The 14,879-nt window shown below is 40.2% G+C and overlaps 1 long non-coding RNA gene across 5 annotated transcripts in view; it reads right to left on the reverse strand.

Annotated features, from left to right (window-relative positions):
* LOC129649972 (uncharacterized) overlaps window positions 1–14,879 on the reverse strand; it is a 66,482-nt gene that overhangs the window by 20,987 nt on the left and 30,616 nt on the right. For all 5 annotated transcript variants that reach the window (XR_008713488.1, XR_008713486.1, XR_008713493.1 and 2 more), the window contains one exon: window positions 1,279–1,490. This is a non-coding gene — a long non-coding RNA (uncharacterized LOC129649972). The remainder of the gene's footprint in view (window positions 1–1,278; window positions 1,491–14,879) is intronic.

Raw genomic sequence — 14,879 nt, forward strand, 5'->3', positions numbered from 1 at the left:
ATGAATAAACAGTGATTACTAATGTAATTACTATCATAGAAGATACAGACAATGAAGGAAGTACCTTTTGGACTAATTAGACTTTAAAACAAGGACATTTTCAATCATGCAAGGGCAGAGAAGATAGAATGAGGCATACTAGAAAGGAAAACTCAGTTTAGTGGCCAGACTGATGGTCAACTTCCATTCCAAGAGCAGGGGCTAAAAGTAGGATGGAGTTACTGCCAGGAGCTAAAGGGAGAGATGGCATCAGAGCCAAGCCATGGAAACTAAACTTAGTCAATGAGCACCAAGGTCAAAGCAGAACTGACAGGAAAGTGGATAAAGATGAGAAGCAGGAAAGAATGTGACCAAATAAAGAAAGCCTTGAGTGGAGAATATTTCCAATTAGTTTGCAGGTTGCCATTCCGGGTTCTTCAGGCATGGAGGGTGTGTCAGTGGACCGGTAGGCTCATAGGTTAAAGGAAAGCTGCCGTCAACTGGCAGCCTCTTCCGTCTGTGTGCTCTGCACAGGGGGCAGATGCCGTGCTCCGTCTATTTGTGAGGCACGTGCATGGTCTAAAGGCCAGGCAGGGGGAAGGCGGTGTGGCTCCACATTGATCCCACTACCCCTCCCTCTCTCAGTCTCTATCCTTGACACAGTCCTTTTACCAGTCCCAATTCACCTTCTTTAACCTTCACCTTTTTAGTCCTTCTGCCTTGGTCCAGACCCAGCTTCTCTCTCACATATTACCTTACCCATGCTAATGTCAGGGCCTCAGGAAATATTCTTTCTCTACCTCAAACTCTGCTGATTTTACATAAAATATAAATTCTTCTTGTTTCCGGACACCTTGGGTGCCCTGCTGTTTACAGTCCAAAAACATATTGTAGCATTACCAAGTCACATAACTTGGAAAATGTTGAAACAGGAAAACCTGGGCTGCAGCTGAGATCCTGGGGGTGCCTTTGTTCTGAGCTATGAGACATGTCTATGAGCATGAAAATAGAGGAATGTTAGCAGAAAGAGATTTAAAGAAAAGGGAGAAGGGAACCTACAAGGTACAACCTTGTGATAGGAGCTAAATATGGATTATCTGATTTAAATTTTACAAGTCTATAAAATCACATATTCCTTATTCCACAAAGGGTGAAAGTAAGGCTCACAGACCCTAAATAACCTTCTTACTATGGGTAGGTGGCAGAACTGGGATTCCAACCCCAGGCTGAATTACCCCAAAGTTTTCCTCTGACACCACACTGCTTCACATACCACTCAACAGGGAACATTATGGTTACCTTAGTAATCTCTGTGTCAGTTTTCCTTTGTCTAACAGCAGTCCTTAGAGCAGAAAATTCCTGAAGAATGGCAGCTTGAATATGCTCTGACTGCCTTCACTCCAGTCCAGCCGCTTCTCCTGGATTAAGCACTACCATGGCTGCAGCTGACAATGATCAAAGCGGAGATAACTTTGTGTGCAGGACTTTTTCCACCTAAGCAAGGTGAGAACCTGGAAACATAAATAGATACCTTAAGTTCAAAGATTAGAATATTGTGGATCCATGAAGAGAACCCAGTCCCCTGAGATCTGTGGAACCCCCACCTCTCACCCAACAATACTACCAAGGGAATAACAACTAGGCCTGGATATGGATGTCTGGGCTCTTTGCCTCTGAAATGCTGAACAGGAACTGAAAGGGGGATTTTCTTCTTTTTGCTCCCAGTGTGGGAGAACTCAGGGAGACTAAGAAACAGAATGACCTCTTCCTGACACTGACACTTTGGTAAAGGATGATAAAGTGCCTGTGGTCTCAGCTCAAAGGAGCAGAGACCATCAAGCTTTCCATCACTCATGAGACAGTCCTACTTCAGGTACATCAGCAGCTGAACCTGAGCCTAAGTGAGCAAACCATCAAATCAATTAACAATTATATGTAATAATGTCTGGCAGTTAGAGAGAGGAGAACAAGCAGAACCATTATGAATAGGCCCTAGTGAAGTAGAGCTGCTGAAGGAGACTAACAAAAAACTGAACAGGAAAAACAGTACTAAAGGTATTCAAGGCTAATACAGAGACGCTTGTCAGTACTAAAAAAAAAGTGAGTAAGAATTAATAAAGTCAATAAATGAACTGACAAAAGAATCACTATGAGATTCAAATCATAAGCCAGACAAATGGAAGAAATATTTCAATATTTCAATATTTTGTACTGAGCAACAGTACGAAAACATAAAAGCCATGAGGTAAATGATAAAAGGCTTGGAGAAAATACCGAGGCAACTTGAAAACCAAATCAGTCCCACAAAAGGAAAAAAGAAGAGAAAGAGGTGAGGCCATCATTAAACATAACTAAATCATAGAAGAACATATTTCTGAGCTAAAAGATGATTTGTGTCTGCAAAGTAAAAGGGTTCACATAATTATATGTTTAAAATATGAATTAAAGCAATGAATTGTGTGGTGGTGGCTCAGATGGTAAAGCGTCTGCCTACAATGCGGGAGACCTGGGTTCAATCCCTGGGTTGGGAAGATCCCCTGGAAAAGGAAATGGCACCCCACTCCAGTACTCTTGCCTGGAAAATCCCATGGATGGAGGAGCCTGGTAGGCTACAGTCCGTGGAGTCGCAAAGAGTCGGACACGACTGAGCGACTTCACTTTCACTTTATACACATAAAAGTAGAATGTCATTCAACAAGAGCACAAAGGAAAGAAAAGGTACAGGGGAGTACTCTGTTAAGGGTCTTAAGTTGTATATGCAGTGGTATACTTATTAACTCATGGTAGGCTGCAATTAGTTAAGAATGAACACTTTAATCCCAGAAGCAACCACTAAAAATAGAGCAAAGAGGTATAACTAAAATCCAATTGATTATACAAAAACAAATGTTAAGCAATATTCACTTAAAGAAAATTAAACCAAAAACAGATGGGACAAATAAATAACAAAACACTGGGCTCCAACCAAACTGTGTCAACAATTACATTAAATGTAACTGAACTAAATAAGTTTTAAAAGTGATTGTCATACTGATGTTCAAAAAAAAAAAAAAGGAAAAGCAACTATATGCTGTCCACAAGAAATGCACACTAAATATAAATCCACAGATAGGTTAAAAGCTAAAGGATGAAAAAAGATATACCATGCAATCATTATTTATATATTGTTTAAAAGTTAGAGTGGCTATATGAATATCAAATTAGATTTCAAGACAAAGTGCATTGTCAGAGATAAAGGGACACATAAAAGGGTCAAATAATTAAGAAACATAAGCATCCTTAATGTGCATGCATGAAATAACAGAGTTCTAAACTGTATGATGTAAAATCTGACAGAACTAAAGGAAAAAAAAAACAAAAACCTGTAATCAGACTTAGAGATCTTCACACTCCTGATAGAAGAGGTAGACAAAAAATCAGTATAGACAGAGTGGTAAGATCTTCATGTATAGTCTGACTATCATTGGGGGGTCCCTCAAACCCTTTCAGGAAGTCTATAAACTCAAAACTGATTTTATAGAAATACTAAGAGGTTATGTGCCTTGTACTCTGACTCTACACTCGACTAAAGCACAGGTGAATATCTTCACAATCAGACCAAATTTCCTGGATGGGATATAGAAAGTACTAATGCCACAAAAACAGAATACACAAAGCTAATTACCAAAATTTAAAGCCTTCACAAAAATTAAAAATTACTACTAGCACAATAAAAAGGTAAGTCACCAACTAGAAAAAAATATTTGCAACAAATATATCTGATATGGTAATTAAATGTAGACTATATAAAGAACTCCTACAAATTAATAACAAAAGTTGCTCAATTATTTTAGTGGACAAATAATTTAAATAGATCCTTCACAAAAGCAGATATACAACTGGATAAGAAGCATATGAAAGGGTAAACATCATTAGTCATCAGGGAAATGCAAATATAAATGCTAATGAAATACCATCTCACTACAATGACTAAAGTAAAAACATCTGACAACATCAAATGTTGGCAGAGATGTGGAGCAACCTGAATCCTCACAGACCACTGGGTGGAGTACAAAATCATATAAACACTTTCAAAAATAAATTGGCAGCTTCTTAGAAAGTCAAACGTGTACCAGTTCACATCATCATGAATGCATCCCAAAAGCATTGTGATAAGCAAAAAGCCAAACACAAAAGAGTATATTCTGTTATTTCTGCTACTTTTAGAAGTTCTATAAAAGGTAAAAATTATGGTATCTCTGGTATATTTTAGTTCTGTAAATTATATTTCAATAACAAATTAAAAGGAAAATCATTTCACTATCTTCACCATACAAAAACCCCTAGATAGTACAATCTATAAATTCACTAATCCAGGCATTCATGGATTACACTAGGTCAACTCTTCCTCAATCTGGAATTCCATCTCCTCCTTCAGACTCTTAAACCTACAGGAGATTTGATTGCCTTTATGTGGTATGAGGACTGAGTGAATCCACCAGTGTCAATTTTTACATTATACATTAGTAAATTTAGCTGTCTCACTTTTAAGAAGTTCTAATATTTTTCCTTGTAGTCTAATGGGTCATCTTGCAGACACTCTAGATATGTGTCTGTCACTTACAAATCACTGGTTTAAGTCCTTTGCATCATGATTTTCTGCCACTTGCAGCTGAAAGAATCTTAACTGATAAAGCTTGACATTGAAGAAGGAGCCAGATCATGAAGGTGATTCTATCACGCTAAGAAAATAAGACTTCATCCTGCTGACAGTGAGCAGGTTCCAAAGTCTTTCAGAAAGGAGAGGGAAGTACCTAAGTGTTGTGCAGAGACTAAAGGCAAGGCAATCAGTTTTAAGTCCTAGAAGAGATTCCTGAATCAAGGCAGTGACAATGGAATGGAGATGAGGAGATGGAATTAAGAGGCTTAGCAAGCAGAATCCAAAGATGTTCAAGTGCAAACATGGACAGGTCTTGGTAGTGAATCTGATGTGGGAAGTGAGAGCATGAGAGCCATCATGAATGATACGCAGATTCCCAGCTCAGGCAGTTCATTACGGGATAGAACCTTCACTAAGGAGGAACCCCAGGAGGTGGAAATGATGACAATGATTCCAGCTTTGGGCATCTGAAATCTGAGGTGCCCAGGCGATATCCCCTGAGCCATTGGGACTACAGTTCTGATGCTCAGCAAGGAAATCCTGGTTATTGAGTTGGCCCCTTAGGTATCCTCTCGAGGCTGAGGCCCTTGCCTTAATGGCCACAGTATTGCAGCCCTTCCTTAGCTTACATTGGTGTCTGCAAAAAGCCCCATATTTACCCCCAGTGTCACTGCTGGTCTCTCCCTGCTCCTCACTATACTTGAGAAGAGCTGACATGGATGGCATCTCCCTCTCCTGCTCCCATTTTTTCTGTCTCTGGGTTTGATGTCACCCCTACTTCCAGTGGGAGGGCCCTAATGAAGCCTTCAAGTTTACAGGCCTGGTGACTGACTTTCCATTTTCTTCATCAAGAGCACAGACCTGCATCCATCCAACATTTACTGAACTTTGCAGCATGCCATGCTTTGTGCTAGAGATGAGATACACAGAAATGCAAAAGCATGGCTTCTGCCCTCAAGGAGCTTGCTATGAAGAGACAGACATATACAACTATAATGTGATACAGTGATTAGGTTGACCTGTGTATGGTTAAAATTCAGGAGGGCTTGAAAGAAGGGCGAGTGAGTCAGGCTGTAGAAATCAGAGAAGGTATCCAAGCGGTGACAGCCTTTGGCCTGACATTGAAGAGTGTATAAGAATAAGCTAGATGCAGCAGATATTCTAAACAAAAGGTATGTGTGAAAACCTGAGGTGTGAGAGAGCCTGGTGTTGAAGATCAAGTGGTTACAGACAGCTCAACATAGCTAGACAGGGATGGGAATGTTTGAGGTGGGTCTGGAGGGAGAGAAAGTGATCTGCAGAGCAAGTGCTAAACTAAGCCTTGCATGGTGTTTAAAGCTTCCCAGGGCAGTAGGCACAGGCTTTCTCTCATTTGGATTCTCTCCTATAGGAGAAGCTCATTAAGATTCTGGACTGGGAGAAACATAGCTTTGTCAGCATCATCATGAGGTGATGGAGGAGGACACTTTGCTGGCCAGTCGGGGTATTTGCAGCTAGAGCAAAACAGGTCGAGCATTCAAGATGGGGCATTCCTGGGAGCGTCTAGCCAAGTGGTAACTGGAATTAGGCCCAGATACCAGTACCAGCTTGGGCTCGAGATGGCCAGACAACCTGCCTCAGTGCAGTACCAGGGTTCAGGTTGAGGTGAGGCCATCAGACCCAGATCCCAAGCCTTGGCCCGAATGTGGTTTCTGCCTGGAATAGGGCTAATTAACTTTAGTGGACATGGCAAAGTGACTAGGGTCCCATGGGAAGCAGTAGTCACAACAAGAGCCACGGGACCAGCAGGAATCAGACAGGCAGGGAGACTTTGGCCTCCAGCATTGAAGCAGCAGGTACAATGGCCATAAGATGGCAGGGGGGTGGGGGTGAATACAGGACAGAGAGAGGGTCAAGAGTGACGGCCCAGGACCCAGCTTCTCCCATTTACGTGCAAAAGGCACAGCCTTGGCCCAGCAGCACCCATAAATACATCCTGTCCATTTCTGGAATAGTTTATTGGCTAGGAGTATTTTTATGATCTTAGACTTTGATTTTTACCCAATGTGTTGGTGGGGCTCAGAAGAAATTTATTAATAGTCTCATGCATGTTTTTGTGTGCTAAGTTGCTTCAGCCTTGTCCAACTCTTTGCCACTGTATGGACTATATCCTGCCAGGCTCCTCTGTCCATGGGATTCTCCAGGCAAGAATACTGGAGTGAATTGCCATGCCCTCCTCCAGGGGATCTTCCCGACCCAGGGATCAAAACCATGTCTCTTATGTTCCTGCATTGGCAGGTGGGTTCTTTATCACTAGCTGGCTACCCACTCCAGTATTCTTGCCTGGAGAATTCCAGTGACAGAGGAGCCCAGTGACAGACAAGCTACAATCCATGGTGTCACACAGAGTTGGACACATTTGAGCAACTAACCCTTCACTTCAATAAATCCATCAAAATAATATTTCACAGAATTTAAGAGATCACATATTGTAAGAAGCACCACTATTTAACCTATTACTAATAAAGTGAAATGTTGCTGATTAATTATAACAACCAATTTTAAGGCATTTGGTTGTCATTAATCTTGTTGTCAAGTATTTTCTGTTCTCCCCCATTCAGAATAAATGAGAGAAAAACACTTGCTGATAGCTTTGTTATTGGTGAGGTCACGTGAGTAATTCTGAGCTAATGAATTGTGAGTGGAAGTGACCCACTAATTACTTGCAAGTTTGAGACCTTCTAGGCCCCGTTTTCTCAGAGAAGGCAATGGCACCCCACTCCAGTACTCTTGCCCGGAAAATCCCGTGGATGGAGGAGCCTGGTAGGCTGCAGTCCATGGGGTCGCTAGGAGTCGGACACGACTGAGCGACTTCACTTTCACTTTTCACTTTCATGCATTGGAGAAGGAAATGGCAACCCACTCCAGGGTTCTTGCCTGGAGAATCCCAGGGACGGGGGAGCCTGGTGGGCTGCCGTCTATGGGGTCGCACAGAGTCGGACACGACTGAAGTGACTTAGCAGCAGCAGCAGGCCCCTTTTTCTAACCTATGCAAAGTTACCACATGGGTTAGAGGCAGCAGTGGACATGGCACACAACGCCTGACACTAAGATCACACTGAAATCAAGCCCCGAGTTGGAAGTTAGCTCTGACAAGTCTTCCTTGTGCTTCTGCTTCCCTGACATTTGAAAAGGTTATGGTTTCTGAGATTAAGGAAAACTACTGTCACTCTGGGAAGACATTTCAGGATATACTACTGGCATCAACTAACACACGTGTCTAAACAAAGACATGTGTTTCCAAATGAAATGATAACAAATCACAACTTCAAGACACAACAAAAATGCCAGATTTGACCAGGGAAAACTTTCAGGACTGAGAAAATGAAATGTATACATTTTTTACTTTTCCTGTCCACCATCATTTGCTGTATTTGGTCTTCTTTTGGAGGGTTGATATTTAGAGCATTTGAGAATTCACATGGAGAGTAAATGCTTTGACTGGGTCCTAATTCAGTTTTGAGACACCCAAGATGAGAAAGAAAAAAGGACTTATGGACTTTAGTCCCAAAAATTAAAGAGGCATGTCCCTTGGACTGCAAGGAGATCCAACCAGTCCATTCTGAAGGAGATCAGCCCTGGGCTTTCTTTGGAAGGAATGATGCTAAAGCTGAAACACCAGTACTTTGGCCACCTCATGCGAAGAGTTGACTCATTGGAAAAGACTCTGATGCTGGGAGGGATTGGGGGCAGGAGGAGAAGAGGACGACAGAGGATGAGATGGTTGGATGGCATCACTGACTCGATGGACGTGGGTCTGGGTGAACTCTGGGAGTTGGTGATGGACAGGGAGGCCTGGCGTGCTGCGATTCATGGGGTCGCAAAGAGTTGGACACGACTGAGCGACTGAACTGAACTGAACTGAAGAGGCAAAGACACTCCTTGAACCTTCTCAGATAAATGGGAAATACAGACCAGGGAACAGGCTACAGATTCACAAACAATGTTCAAAAAGGTTGAACTCTACCCACACTTGCCAATTTTGTTTCTTCACATCTGTGTGAAGATGTTGAAGAAGATGAGGAAGGTCTTTGCACTTGTTGATGGACAGAACTTAAAGAACTTTCCTAATTTAAAGGCCTTGATCCATTCTATACATAATAATATTTAAGCCTGGGAGGCTATGTATTGAAATTTCCTAGTTTGGGATTCATGGTTGCTGTAGGGATTGGTTGGACAGATAAATTCTGAGGGGCTTGCATCCTAATTTATAGCCACTAGAAGAGATGTTACTAAGGAAATGACAAGAGGCAGGTAGAATCTTCTTCCTGGAAGGCAGAAGGCAGCACAAGAACTGATGTGGAAGTGGAAAAGTGAACCACGAGTCTTCTAGCAGAAAGGCCCAGCAAGGTTCATAGAAGTGAAATGATGGAAACAGTGCTCGTAAAAGTGTCATTTGGGATATCCTGGTACAAATAAGCAAACTGAGCACCAGATCTGAAATTCCAAATACCATTGTCCACTAAAAGGGATCAGGGTTCTTTGAAAAATAGTTGATTTTAGGGGTGAGGCTCAGAAAGTACAAGATAAACATGGAACATCTTGCTAACCCTGAAAGTAGAGATGTTCTACAAGAATATGGGGACAAGTCAAAAAGAGAAGGAGTCAGCTTAAAGGGACTCAATCTGGGACAATTTGAGCCTCAAAATAAATACTGATAGTACAGATTATAACCCATGGAATGAAATAAGAATCCATGTACCTGTACTTACGCAAATACATAAATAAATAATGAGAAAGAATAAAAATCTCTTCCTTACATTAGAATGGCACCTAATAGATATGGAAGAAATGATGGAAATAAATATGGAAACAGAAGTGAAATTAGAAAATAATTAGCATTGGGCACAACCAAGGATCACCATGATACTAAAACCAGTGAGAGAAAGTTTAACAAGAAGTATGATTTTTATGTAGTCTAGAAGTATCTCTCACAAGACCCTTACTAACAAACGGAAAAAAAAGTTACTTTACAGTATACAAATCTCAGACACCACTTTCTCCAACTACTCAGTTGTAACCTATAATGGACAATACATATCATTTGCCTTTTGAGATAAAGTATTAAGAAAAACATATTATTTCTGTGGTATGCCTTCCAAAAGTGTATAAACTGAATCTAATCATGGGAAACATGAGATAAGCCAAAAATTAAAGACATTCTACAGATCAACTGTCCAGTAATCTTCAAAAATGTCTAGGTCATGAAAAGGCTGAGGAACTTGAAGGATATTATAGAGATGTGCTACCTATGCATCATGTGACCCTAAACTGGATCTTATACCAGACAAATACATTTTTCTTTTGCTATAAAAGCACATTAGTGTGGAAATTGATGGATTGTGAATGTAGATTAGATAATAGCTATGTGAATGTTAATTTCCTGGTTTTGATGAGTGTACTATAGTTATGTAAAAGAATATCCTTCTTTCAAAAATACACCTTGAAGAATTAGGCATAAAGAGGCCTTTGTACTTTCAAATGATTCTGAAAGAAAATGATAAATCAAACTGATAAAACATTAACATGTTGAGAATCTGGGTGAAGGGTATATAGGGATTCTTTGTAATATTTTTTTTTTTGCAATATAGGAATCCTTTGCAAAATTCGTGCAATCTTTCTACATGTCTGAAATTATTTCCCCCCAAATTTTTTTCAAAGAATGAACGAATAGAATAGAATATTACAGAATAGAATTTTTAAGGGAGTTTCTACACAAGAAGAAAAAGTGTTGCACGCAGTATCATGCAGAGGAGACTCAAGTAAGGCTGGGGGCAGGGAGATCTTTCTACACACGCACCTAGTTTGGGTCCAGAGCCACCTTTCCTGCTTTCTAATATCAAATTCCACAGTGTTCAGGTTCTCCCCCTCACACAGGAACCTACGTGCTCAACATCAAGGTAGCTCTTCAGATAGGACACCTGGAATCATCTCTGAGCATGCCCAGACTAGATCACCTGAAGGCCAACACCTACCTCTAACTAGAGACGCGTTATATTGCTGATTGTGTCCATGCTATCTTCCATGACGGTCTTTGCCCCACCTCTGAACATCTAACCAAAGTTTTACAAGTTTTCAATACAGCCAATGCACAATCTCCTCTCCTCAGAGGAGATCATATACTGTTTGAGTTCATATTTAATCATAAATCAATGAAGGAAAGAATCCCAAATTCAGAGAAACTACATGCTATATTGAGAAACGCATAGAATGTGGAGTCTTGCCTTTATTACTAGTTAGCTGTAGGTGAGCCTGGGTGAATTACGTCTATAGTCCTCACCCATAAAACTGGAAATATGAACAGTGGCCTTCTCCACTTCTAACAAAGATGATAGCTATTTAAGAAAAGGTCCTTCTAAATCTGATAGTTTTCATACCCATAAGAATGAACTTTTCCTCCTGAATTAAGAAGTTAAGATTTTACACTTGATTCTCAAGGTTGACCTAGGTTTGAGTTGATAGCATTGATATTGCTTTACCCAAGAAGCTTACAGCTAAGAGGTAGCATTGCTACACCCAAGTTCTATTTTATATCAACCTTTGCCAGCTATGCTATGTTTAGCTTAAACTATTTCTGGATGCACAACAGTTAATCACCTTTTCAAGTGAAAAATTACAAGAGGAAAAAAAAAAAAAAACCACCAAAAAAATCCTATAATCTCTCCTAAATACCCTAACTCTTCTCCTGGATGCCTGGACCCGTGCCCTTCATCTCCAGGGTTTCTCTGTGATCGCTGTAACAGCATGCACACAAGCTGTCCCCATGTCTGTCGTATTCAGGTATCTATTTCCTTCAGGCCTGGCTCAGATTCAGCAGCTCTGAGTCAACAAGGAGTTGGTAAAGACAGATTCTCACTGTGCCAGGTCTTGCATAAAAGCAGGATTCAGGCACACACACTGGACACTCATTCTCCAGGCTCTGTCCTCCCGCTTGGGTTGCCCATCTGTGCTAAAGTGAAGTCGCTCAGTCATGTCTTTGCGACCCCATGGACTGTAGCCTGCCAGGCTCCTCTGTCCATGGGGTTTTCCAGGCAAGAATACTGGAGTGGGTTGCCATTTCCTTTTCCACATCTGTGCTAAAGTCTTTGCTAAAGGCATAGAAGGCTTTTCCCCAAAGCCCCAAATTTCCAGAACACAGTCTCTCCTACTAGTGAACAATAAACACAACTCCATTTACTTTTTCAGAGTTTGCTCTGATGTGATTGTTCCTTTTCCCAAAGCAAAAATAATCCAAGTAAGAGAGAGAAAGTTATGCTAAATTTCCCTTGTGGGGCCAGACAAGGAAATACAATGGGGGCCTTATATCCTGGAGGAATGCAAGGAATCCCGAAGATGGGCAAAGGCCTCCTGAGCCGAGTGCATTTATAACAGGAGGTATAAGAGCACTGAGCTCGGACTGTGTCCAGTTGGGGCAGGAGGATAAACTGGCTCCGAGACCTAGAGGGGTCCTGAAGTCATGGAATTTCTGTGAAAAAAAGCAGGCAAAACATATTTTAATTCCTCTTAGATGCCAAATTTGTACAATCATAAAAATAAAGTAGGAAAAATGTCAAACATACAAAAAGTGAAAAGATTAGTACAATAAACATCTATAATATCTTTATTGTATTCATTCTCTTATACTTGGATATGTTTCCATTATACATATATGTGTGTATGAATATATATATATATATATATATACGTATAAATGTATATATATATATATATATACACACACACACACATATGCAAAAGGCTGAAGTATTTTAGAGGAATCACACACTTCAAGATATTTCACTTCTAAATATGTAAGTTTTTATAGTCCCCAAATAAGAACATTTTACAGTTTATAGGAATAACATTGCTATTCTTAAAAGTAACAATAACTCCATAATCTCATGTAATACCCTGTCTCCAGTAAATGGTCCCAGTGGTACCAGAAATGTATTTATGGTTGATTTCTTCAAAATAGTATATAACCAGACCAGGCCAACTATCTGGTTGGCTGTAACATTTTGTATTTATATAATGGTTTCCTCATGGTGTCATTTAAATTATTTCTCTAGCCCTTGTGGTTTTTTTCTTTTTCTTTTCTTTCTTTTAACAGTGGAAGTTAGATCTAAAGACTTGATTAGCTTCAGGCTTAAGATTTCGGGTAAGAAATTTTCACAGGTGATGTTGTATAGTTCATATTGCAACATATCAGGAGGAACATAATGTCTAGTTGTACTATTCGGTTCAGTTCAGTTCAGTCGCTCAGTCGTGTCCGACTCTTTGCGACCCCATGAACTGCAGCGCACCAGGCCTCCCTGTCCATCACCAACTCCCGGGGTTCGCTCAAACTCATGTCCTAGGGAGAGCAAATTTCAGCACTGGGTAAAGTAACAGTTTTGCTATAATGCTACTTATACATATATCCTTAAAAATCACCATGTTAAGCAAAATTACACAGTAAAAACCACAAGGCTTATGGGGGAAATGGAAATATGGGTACAACATTCAAAAACTTTGTTGGTTATACATAACAGAAAAAATAGAAATCTATTAAAAAATGGTAGCAGTTTTATATATGTGAAATGGTTAAGAAATAAATAAATACTACAACAAATATGACACTTAATAAACTATCTGAAGCTTGCTTGTGGAAGTGGGCATCAGAAAAGTTACAGCTTGCTAATAGTTTCCTTTGATGTGCAGAAGCTTTTAAGGTTAATTAGGCCCCATTTGTTTATTTTTGCTTTTATTTCCAATATTCTGGGAGGTGGGTCATAGAGGATCCTGCTGTGATGTATGTCAGAGAGTGTTTTGCCTATGTTCTCCTCTAGGAGTTTTATAGTTTCTGGTCTTACGTTGAGATCTTTAATCCATTTTGAGTTATTTTTGTGTATGGTGTTAGAAAGTGTTCTAGTTTCATTCTTTTACAAGTGGTTGACCAGATTTCCCAGCACCACTTGTTAAAGAGATTGTCTTTAATCCATTGTAAATTCTTGCCTCCTTTGTCAAAGATAAGGTGTCCATATGTGCGTGGATTTATCTCTGGGCTTTCTATTTTGTTCCATTGATCTATATTTCTGTCTTTGTGCCAGTACCATACTGTCTTGATAACTGTGGCTTTGTAGTAGAGCCTGAAGTCAGGTAGGTTGATTCCTCCAGTTCCATTGTTCTTTCTCAAGATCGCTTTGGCTATTCAAGGTTTTTTGTATTTCCATACAAATTGTGAAATTATTTGTTCTAGCTCTGTGAAGAATGCTGTTGGTAGCTTGATAGGGATTGCATTGAATCTATAGATTGCTTTGGGTAGTATACTCATTTTCACTATATTGATTCTTCCAATCCATGAACATGGTATATTTCTCCATCTGTTAGTGTCCTTGACAGCCTTCAGAATGGGAGAAGATAATAGCAAATGAAGCAACTGACAAACAACTAATCTCGAGAATATATAAGCAACTCCTACAGCTCAACTCCAGAAAAATAAATGACCCAATCAAAAAATGGGCCAAAGAACTAAATAGACATTTCTCCAAAGAAGACATACAGATGGCTAACAAACACATGAAAAGATGCTCAACATCACTCATTATCAGAGAAATGCAAATCAAAACCACTATGAGGTACCATTTCACACCAGTCAGAATGGCTGCGATCCAAAAGTCTACAAGTAATAAATGCTGGAGAGGGTGTGGAGAAAAGGGAACCCTCTTACACTCTTGGTGGGAATGCAAACTAGTACAGCCACTATGGAGAACAGTGTGGAGATTCCTTAAAAAACTGGAAATAGACCTGCCTTATGATCCAGCAATCCCACTGATGGGCATACACACTGAGGAAACCAGAAGGGAAAGAGACACGTGTACCCCAATGTTCATCGCAGCACTGTTTATAATAGCCAGGACATGGAAGCAACCTAGATGTCCATCAGCAGATGAATGGATAAGAAAGCTGTGGTACATATACACAATGGAGTATTACTCAGCCATTAAAAAGAATACATTTGAATCAGTTCTAATGAGGTGGATGAAACTGGAGCCGATTATACAGAGTGAAGTAAGCCAGAAAGAAAAAGACCAATACAGTATACTAACGCATATATATGGAATTTAGAAAGATGGTAACAATAACCCTGTGTACGAGACAGCAAAAGAGACACTGATGTATAGAACAGTCTTATGGACTCTGTGAGAGAGGGAGAGGGTGGGAAGATTTGGGAGAATGGCATTGAAACATGTAAAATATCATG

The sequence above is a fragment of the Bubalus kerabau genome, chromosome 4 (assembly GCF_029407905.1).
Source record: "Bubalus kerabau isolate K-KA32 ecotype Philippines breed swamp buffalo chromosome 4, PCC_UOA_SB_1v2, whole genome shotgun sequence".
Lineage (NCBI taxonomy): Eukaryota > Metazoa > Chordata > Mammalia > Artiodactyla > Bovidae > Bubalus > Bubalus kerabau.